We start from the raw sequence: 9,325 nt of genomic DNA on the forward strand, positions 1-9,325 counted from the left end.
TGGCCGCGGTCCCCAAGCTGGAGTTTCCGGGAGGCCGGTGACACTAAAGCGATCTTCCTGTGGTCGCTGGGGCATCGGCGCGCGATCAGCTCGCAGGAGATTGAACCCCCAGGTATATGGGGGAGCAGCGGCGCCTCTCCCGCGGCGGCCTCCTCCTCCTCCTTGCTCTCCTGGAGGGGTGTTTGGGGCTGTGTGGAGGGGTCGACCAGCACCCGCCAGTGCCCCCTCCTCTGCCTGCTCCCGGTGGAATGGGAGAGGGTGTGTGCATGCGGTGCGAGGACGCCTTTTGGCCTGTGGCTCTGGTCGGTCTTCGGGCCTTCTGTGTCCCATGTGTCCCGTGTGTCCCGCGTCACATTCGGGCGGTTGGGGACCAGCCCGAGCCTCGCGGGGAAGCCAGTGGATGGCGCGAGGGTTCCATCCACGGGCACGCGTGGGGCCCTGTTCGTCGCCCCCGATTTTCTCACCAAGTTTCCCGAGGCCCGCTGCATAGGTAGGGACTGGCTGGGACCGGCTGGGACCAGCTGGGACCAGGCTGTGCAGGCCATGCTTCGCCACACCACGAGGGGAGGCATGGGCCGCGATGTTCCTGGAGGTCCAGCCGTCAGGGGGCGCCTCCGCGGGTCCACCCCCTCTCCCAGTCCCAGCTAGGAAGTCAGCGACCATCCTGGGGTCAGTCCTGAGGGCCAGGGCTGGGGGCCGGGGACCAGGGGCCGAGGGAGAGGGAGGAGGAGGTGAGGGCCGGCAGGTCCCTCCGCAGAACTTGATTTTTTCTAAATCCCGACCTGGAGAAAACAGGCGGACCAGGGGAGGAGCTACCCAGCCCGGGCGGCTCCACCTCCCTTGAGTCCCTCGTCGGTCTGGCCTGCCCGCTTCCCCACGCTCCAGGGGGTCGACCAGATGACCCTGGGGGTTCCGTGGGGCGCCCCCCTCTTTGCAGGGTAATGGAGCAGTTTTTGGAGCCAGTGGCTGGGCCATGGTCCCACAAGGTCCCGGTGACCCGTGGTTAGGCCCTGCCAGATGGCTTAGCTATTTTGTCCCCTGAAAGGAGCACTTTTTGCTGCCAGGTAGGTGCTGACATGCTGTTTGAGTGACTCGCCTTAGCGATGTGGGCCTCTGGGTGCGTGCGGGGCTCTGGGCTTGGCCGTGGTGCCAAATCCAGCTCGGCCCTCGCTCGTTTGAGCCGTCTGCGTGGGCCTGTGTGCTGGCTCTCGTGCCCCCAAATGGTCCCGGGCTGTTGTGCCACCTCTGGTCTGGTGGAGTCGGTAAGGGAGGCCCACCTGTCCCCCTCTGTGGGGGTGCAGGCACCTCGTCGTCCCCTGGTGTGCTTCGTGCCAGGGTGGTGTGTGTGGACAGGACAGGTGTGTGGGGCGTGTGAGTGACTGTGCCAGGCTGAGCCAGCGCTGTGGCGCCTGGCCAGCTGAGGGATGCTGCTTTTTTTGCCCAGCATGCCATGCCCGTCTCCGCTCCTCTCCTGGCCTCAGTGTGGAGGCATGAGGTTCCTTCTTGGCGGGGATGGGAGCATGGCATGCGTAGAAGAGGCAAAGGCGGTTCCCTCATTGGGCTCTGGCCATGAGCACTCAGGATTGTCCTGTGCCTGTCCCTTACCGCAGACCCACCCCTGCCCCCCCAGGCCCTGGAGGCCTTTGGGACGCCGTTTTCTTGGCAGAGCCCAGTTGAGGGGACGAATGGGTGGGGGCGAGGCGCCCTCAGTGAGAAAGCCTTCTCTAGCGATCCGAGAGGGTGCCTTGGGGTACTGGAACCCCCAGCCGCCACCCCTCCTCTGCGCATTGTGTCCACCGATGCGGGGTGACTACCGTTGCGTGTTGGGCAGAGTCCCCTCTCCGCGAGGGATCTACCAGCCCCATGGTGGGGCCGAGCATTGCTCTCTTGCCTACCAAGGCCTGCGCCTCGCCCCTCCAAGTCGGGGGAGGATCCCGCTGGCCCTGGCCGGTGTCTGGCACGTGGGGCTACCAAGTGCATGCGAGTGCGTGGGCGGCCACTCCCCCGCAGCGTGCGTCTCCTTGCCCTGTGCCTTGCGAAGGGATGTCTGCTGCCCGCTCCAATGGCGAGTCGCCACTGGTGGTGGCATGCTGGCACGGGTCGGGCCGCTCTCGCCTGGGGGCGCTTCCCCGGGGTCGTGGCTCCGGGATGGAGCAGATGGAAGGATGGAGGTTTAGACGGGCCCCTGCCACGGGGGGTCCCGTTGGGGCCCGGTTCACAGGGGGGAAGGTGCGTCAAGGGTGCTGAGGCGGGCCGGCGTCCCTGGGCGTCGCGGGACCCCTCTCGTGCTGGTGGCGGTGGGATCCCATGCACATTTACCTGGTGGCCGGGCTTGCGCCTTCGTTGGTGAGCCCTTCCCCTGGAACCGCTCCCCACGGGCTGTCTGCCATCCCTCGCTGTGCGCCCCCTCCCTGTCACCACCGACCTTTCCCCCTATCTTGTCCCCAGCTCGCTTGGACAACTTGAAGGCTTGCTGTGCTCTCCATTCATTCCCTTGGGAAGGAAACTGGCCTCGCAGCTGTTGGGTGTTGTAGCCCTCGCCAGGCCTCTAGGGGCTCTGGGCGGGGGAGAGGGGGTCGTCCTTGGGCTAAGGGCTCTCCACCCATTGTGAGGAGGAGAGGCCCGCGTGGGTCCAGTCGGGCGTGGGCACGGAGGGGTGTCGTCGTGCGTGGGAGAACGCCCTGTTGGGGGTCAGTCGTGACAGTGGCATGGTGGCCGGGGGGCCCGAGCCCCGAGAGGTGGCCGGGGACTGCCGGGGGCTGGGTCGGTGTCCTCGGGCGCCACAGAACTGCCCTTGTGCTGGAGGCCTTGGGCGGTGGGAGCCCGTGTGCCCTGGCGGCCGACCTCGGGCCTTGGAAGGCGCCTTTGAGGGGCTCTTGTGCTCCCTCGCGGTAGCCCAAGGTACTCTTCCCCCCGTAGCTGCTCTGGTTTCTGGCACCTAAGCCCCCTGCAGCCGAGCACTTTTCTCGCGGCCTCCCCCCGTCAGCCTGCTGACCCGGTGCCGCCCCCCGGTGTGCTGGCGCTTCTCAGGCCCCTGGCGGCCTCCCATCCGTGTCTGCCGCCGCCGCTGGCCTGGCGGAGGTGGTGGTGTCATGTGCCGGCAAGGGACCGTTCCTCCTGCCCCTATGACATGCGCCCCACCCCCCACCCCCCACCCCCCGCTCCGGCGTGCGTAACCGGGCGTGGGTCGGGTCCGGCCGTCCTCCGTGGCCATTGCGGCTGCGCGCTGCCTACCCCGGTGGTTGGGGCGGGGGGTCGGGCTCTGGCCCGGCTCCCCTGGCCCCGCGGGAGCGCGCGCCAGCCTGCCCCAGCCCAGCATGGCCTACTGGTGCCCCGGCCCTGCCCCGCGCGCCGTCCTCGGGGCCGCCTGGGTGTGTGGGAGGGGGTCGGAGCATCCCTCGCCTCTCTGAGGTGACGCCGCTGGTTTTCCCTCATCCGCGGTGGCGGGCCCGGCCAGTCAGCTTCGCTCATGGTGGCGGGTGGGGGTGGTCCGTGGCGAGTGGGGAGCGTCTTCCCACTCCCTACGCCCCGCGGGCCCCTGCGCTGAGGGGTGGGGTTTGCCGCCGCTGCCCCCGCTGCCACGTGTGCCCCCCCCCTCTGCGCTTGGCAAGTCCCGCTCACCGGGAGACCTCGCGCTGCGCCCCTCCTGGGGGGGTGCGGGGCTGTTGTGTCTCTGGATCACCGCGCTCCTACCTGGTTGATCCTGCCAGTAGCATATGCTTGTCTCAAATATTAAGCCATGCATGTCTAAGTACGCATGGCTGGTACAGTGAAACTGGGAATGGCTCATTAAATCAGTTATGGTTCCTTGGGTCGCTCGCTCCTCTCCTACTTAAATGACTGTGGTAATTCTAGAGCTAATACATGCCAATGGGCGCTGACCCCCCTCGCGGGGGGGATGCGTGCATTTATCAGATCAAAACCAATCGGGTCAGCTTCCTCCCGGCTCTGGCCGGGGGCAGGAGCTGGTGGCTTTGGTGACTCTAGATAACCTCGGGCAATCGCACGCCCCCAGTGGTGGTGATGACCCATTCAAATGTCTGCCCTATCAACTTTCGATGGTAGTTGCCTTTCCTACCATGGTGACCAGGGGTGACGGGGAATCAGGGTTCGATTCCGGAGAGGGAGCCTCAGAAACGGCTGCCACATCCAAGGAAGGCAGCAGGCACGCAAATTACCCACTCCTGACCCAGGGAGGTAGTGACGAAAAATAACAATACAGGACTCTTTCGAGGCCCTGTAATTGGAGTGAGTCCACTTTAAATCCTTTAACGAGAATCCACTGGAGGGCAAGTCTGGTGCCAGCAGCTGTGGTAATTCCAGCTCCAATAGCGTATAATAAAGTTGCTGAATTTAAAAAGCTCCTAGTTGGATCTTGGGAGCGGGCGGGCGGTCAGCTGAGAGGCTAGCCACCACTGTCCCCGCCCCTTGACTCTGGGCGCCCCCTTGATGGTCTTAGCTGAGTGTCCCGTGGGGCCCGAAGCGTTTACTTTGAAAAAATTAGAGTGTTCAAAGCAGGCCCGATCTGCCTGGATACCACAGCTAAGAATAATGGAATAGGACCGCGGTTCTATTTTGTTGGTTTTTGGAACTGAGGCCATGATTAAGAGGGATGGCCGGGGGCATTTGTATTGCGCCGCTAGAGGTGAAATTCTTGGACCAGCACAAGACTAAACAGAGTGAAAGCATTTGCAAAGAATGTTTTCATTAATCAAGAATGAAAGTCAGAGGTTCAAAGACAATCAGATACCGTCGTAGTTCTGACCATAAACGATGCCGACTGTCGACTGACAGTGGCTTTATTCCCATGACCCGCCGGGCAGCTTCTGGGAAACCAAAGTCTTTGGGTTCTGAGGGTAGTATGGTTGCAAAGCTGAAACTTAAAGCGACTGACGGAAGGGCACCACCAGGAGTGGAGCCTGTGGCTTAATTTGACTCAACACGAGAAACCTCACCCGGCCTGGACACGGACAGGATTGACAGATTGATAGCTCTTTCTCAATTCAGTGGGTGGTGATGCAAGGCCATTCTTAGTTGGTGGAGGGATTTGTCTGGTTAATTCCGATAAGGAATGAGACTCTGGCATGCTTACTAGTTACTCGACCCCTGAGTGGTCGGCGTCCCTCAGGTTCTTAGAGGGACAAGTGGCATTCAGCCACCCGAGATTGAGCAATAACAGGTCTGTGATGCCCTTAGATGTCCGGGGCTGCGCGCAGACACTGACTGGCTCAGCGTGTGCCTATGCTATGCGAGTAGGCGCAGGTAACCTGTTGAACCCCATTCATGATGGGGATTGGGGATTGCAATTATTCCCCATGAACAAGGAATTCCCAGTAAGTGCGGGTCATAAACTTGTGTTGATTAAGTCCCTGCCCTTTGTACACACCGCCCATCGCTACTACCCATTGGATGGTTTAGTGAGGCCCTCCAATCGGCCCTGCCAGGGTCTGCCCACAGCCCTGGCGGAGCGCTGAGAAGACGGTCGAACTTGACTATCTAGAGGAAGTAAAATTTGTAACAAGGTTTCCTTAGGTGAACCTGCGGAAGATTAACAAGATCGCCGCCGCAGCCAGCCTATTGGGCCTGTCAGCTAGCAAACACCTCACCCCTGTGGGGGCCAGCGGGCTGGTGCAATCCTGGCCCGCTGGTCGAGAGGGAGGAGAGAGAGAAAGTGCTTGCGCGCATGGGGGATAAAGGGCCCTGAGGAACAGGGGGAAGGAGGCGCCCAGAGGCGCATTGTGGGAGCCACGCAACAGCGGCCTCGGCGGCAGAACGGCAGCGCTCATCCAGAGGGAGGGTGGGTGACACAGCGCCTTTACCCCCCCCCCCGCGTGTCCTCTCTTGGCTCCCCTGCCTGTCTTCCCCGTGCGGGGCTGGTGCCTGGTGCCCCCGCCACGCCCCTTGGCATGCCTTGTCCCTGGTCCCGGGCCTCACGCACGCCCAGCCTTCCCCGCGGAGTGCGGGTGGAGGGCTTGGAGAGGGGCGCTCTGTGGGCCGCCGAGCCACCGCCTTCGCCCTGGGCGCCAGTCCTTCCCGGTCGCGGCGCCCACACAGTGCCCTTGGCGCGTCTCTGGATGCGCGAAACGGCGGCGGGCCCCTGTGGCGCCTTCTGGGGGGTGGTTCAGGTCTGGCCTCCCACCCCAGGGGGGCCTCAGAGCCTGGGCTCATGCGGGGCGCCCGCCCGCCGGCCGCCTCCCACCGCCTGCCCTGGACGGTTCTCTTCTCCGTCCGTCGGACTTCGTCTGCTCTGAGCCTGCCCTTCCTCTGCTCCGTGTCTCTCCCCTCCAGCCCCCCGCCCAGGCCTTGGGCCCGGGTTCGGCTCCTCGCCTTCCCCGCCCCTGCTGCTCTCTTCCCCCGTGCCTCACGCGCCCTGCCTGCCCGTGCCCCGCTTCCCGCTGCAGACCCTCGCCCTCTGTGGAGAAGGGGGCCTGGGTTTGCGGGTGCAGGTAGGGACTCGTATGTGGGCCAAAGTGCGCTTCGGGGTGCTTGGGAAGGGAAGGGGGGTCCGGTCCTCCCCAGGGCGCTGGCAGGGAGTTAAGGAATGGGGAGAAGGCGGTGCCGGGTGTTGGTGTAGGCCCGCCCGTGGCGGCACCCGACTGGGTGTGGGGGCCTCCTCAGTCATGGGCCCGCAGCGCCTGTGTTTCTGTGCCGGGCGGGGTTGGCCGCGGACGGGATCAGCGTTGAGGCAGGGCAGCCTGTGGCCTCGTGTTCCCCCTCCTGCCTCGCCTGTCCCCCACCCCTGCCCAGGTACCTAGCATGTCCCCACGCAGAGGTTTAAAGACCCTTTGGGGTCGCCCTTCTGTCTGCCTTGGGTCGGGGTGGTTGGGCCCTTGGGGAGGAGGGTTCCCTTCTCCCCCAGACTCCCCCGCCCACCCCACCCCTGGGGCCTGGGTTGCTACACCAAGCCACAGTCTTCACGCGGCCGTCGGGAGGGGGCTACCTGGCAGCCCCGTTGGGCCATGCATGTGTGTATGCCCCGCGTCCCTCAGTGTGTGTGGGTGGGACAGGTGAAATCCCCTGGGCGCCTGTGGGGTTGTCCTAGCTCCGCACCTCGCGTAGGGGGCGGTGGCCAGATGCCCCATTGTCCAACTTTTCTGACCTTCTTGGAGTCTGGTCTCGCTTGTGTCTGACTGGCTGGCCAGAGGCACCACTTTGGGGGAATGTGCTGTGCCAGGGGGGCGCCCCTCCAGGGGTCAGCCCCCTGAACAATCAAAACTCATACAACTCTTAGCGGTGGATCACTTGGCTCGTGCGTCTATGAAGAACGCAGCTAGCTTTGAGAATTAATGTGAATTGCAGGACACATTGATCATTGACACCTCAAAGCACTTGCGGCTCCGGGTTCCTTCTGGGACTATGCCTGTCTGAGCATCCCTTAAGGATCAGTCTCTCCCCTAGGTGTCTGTCGCCCCGGGGGGTGGAGTGGCTGGGGGTTTGCCTCGCAGGGCCTGGGTCTGCCAGTGCCCTCCATCCCCCTAAGTGCAGACACTATGGCCTCCTCCGTCCCCTGCGCCCCTGGTCCCCTCCGCCCGCACACCCCGCCCCCCCCACCCGTCCCCGCCTCACCCCGCCAGGTCGGCCCGGCGGTGGCACCTGTGGGACGTGGGAGGGGGTGGAGGCATGCGTGTGTGTGGGGGGGGCAGTGCTGGACCTGGGCGGGGGGACGGCCCCTCCCGCGAGAAAGGGAGAGAGGAGAGAGCTCGCGCTGAGGGCCGAGGTCGCCCCGGTTCGTCTGGGGGGAGATTCCTCGCGCAGCACGTGGTCTTGGGGTCGCCCGGGTTGTGCATTGGGGGGCATCGCGGTCCAGTGCAGCTTGCCGGTAGCGGTCCTTGGTGGGGGAGAGCCCTGACCCGGAATGCCTTCGGTCTCGCTGCCATGCCCCCGGCTGCAAGCCGCCTCCATAGGCCACCACCTGGCATCCCTGGCATCCCGGGGTCCACGCTCGCCCGTCCCTCCCTCCCCACCAGTGATCCCGGCCTTCGCTCTGTCGGGGCGGCTCGAGCCTAGGCCAAGTTGCGAACGCAGGGCCCATCCCCAGGGACGCATGCCCTGGCGGCGGCCCGAGGGACGCCACGGCGCGGCCCACCACTGCACGCCTTCCCCCGGGTTGCAGCCGCGCCGCGTGCCAGAGCCCGCGATGGGTCGGGGGTAGGGTGTCGACGGGGTGTTGTCGTCCAGGGAGGACAGGCGCCCCGCGCAGTCCGTCGCCCGGCCCCATGGCCATGAGGCGGTTTGCCGCGGGGGCTTCTGTGAAGGAAGGAGGGAGGAGGGGAGCCCAGGCAGCGGTGCCTTGGCGGTGGCGGTGGGGGGTGTGTGGGGGGGGCGAGGGCCGGTGGTCGGGGGTGACCACTGTGCCCCGCCGCCCCCCGCCCCCGCCCGCTGCCCAGGCTTCGTGCCCGTGCTCCCTCCAACCCCGCCCTTGCCTCCCCCTGCATGTGTGCCTTGCTTGCTCAGCCCGCCCTGGCGGTTCCCCACTCCGCCCTCTCCCCCTCCCCCTTCTCTGAGCCTGGCAGGGCTCCCACCTGTTCCACTGGCCCTTGCTCCCAACCCGCGCCCGCGTTTTCAGCCCCCTCCCTTGGCATAGGGGGGTGGGCTGGAGGCCGGGTCTGTGGGTGTAGGCCATGGCCTTCCCGTGCTGGGGTCCTCCTTGGGCCCATGCCTCTCTCCGTCCCCTCTGCCAGCCTCACGAGCCACCCCTCTCTTGCCCCTGTGGTGCGCCCTCCAAGAAGCGACCTCAGATCAGACGTGGCGACCCACTGAATTTAAGCATATTAGTCAGTGGAGGAAAAGAAACTAACCAGGATTCCTTCAGTAATGGCCAGTGAACAGGGAAGAGCCCAGTGCCGAATCCCCGCCCCGCGGTGGGGCACGGGAAATGTGGCACATGGAAGACCCACTCCTAGGTGCCGCTCATGGGGGGCCCAAGTCCTTCTGATCGAGGCCCAGCCCGTGGACGGTGTGAGGCCTCTAGCGGCCCCCGTCCCGCCGGGCCCGGGTCTTCCCGGAGTTGGGTTGCTTGGGAATGCAGCTCAAAGCGGGTGGTAAACTCTATCTAAGGCTAAATACCGGCAGGAGACCGATAGTCAACAAGTACCATAAGGGAAAGTTGAAAAGAACTTTGAAGAGAGAGTTCAAGAGGGCGTGAAACCGTTAAGAGGTAAATGGGTGGGGTCCGCGCAGTCCGCCAGAGTATTCAACCTGGCGAAGGGTCCAGCTATGCCGGTGGTCCGGTGGATCTTTCCCGCCCCCCGTTCCTCCGACCCCTCCACCCGCCCTCCCTCCCCCATCATCCCTCCTCCCCGGAGGGGGGCTCCGGCGGGGGTGG

At 64.9% G+C, this 9,325-nt stretch overlaps 1 pseudogene; it reads left to right on the forward strand.

Moving 5' to 3' along the window:
- Window positions 1-7,222: 7,222 nt before the first annotated feature.
- On the forward strand, window positions 7,223-7,374 carry LOC123935954 (annotated as a pseudogene).
- Window positions 7,375-9,325: the final 1,951 nt, after the last annotated feature.

The sequence above is a fragment of the Meles meles genome, chromosome Y (genome assembly GCF_922984935.1).
Source record: "Meles meles chromosome Y, mMelMel3.1 paternal haplotype, whole genome shotgun sequence".
In the NCBI taxonomy this organism is placed as follows: domain Eukaryota; kingdom Metazoa; phylum Chordata; class Mammalia; order Carnivora; family Mustelidae; genus Meles; species Meles meles.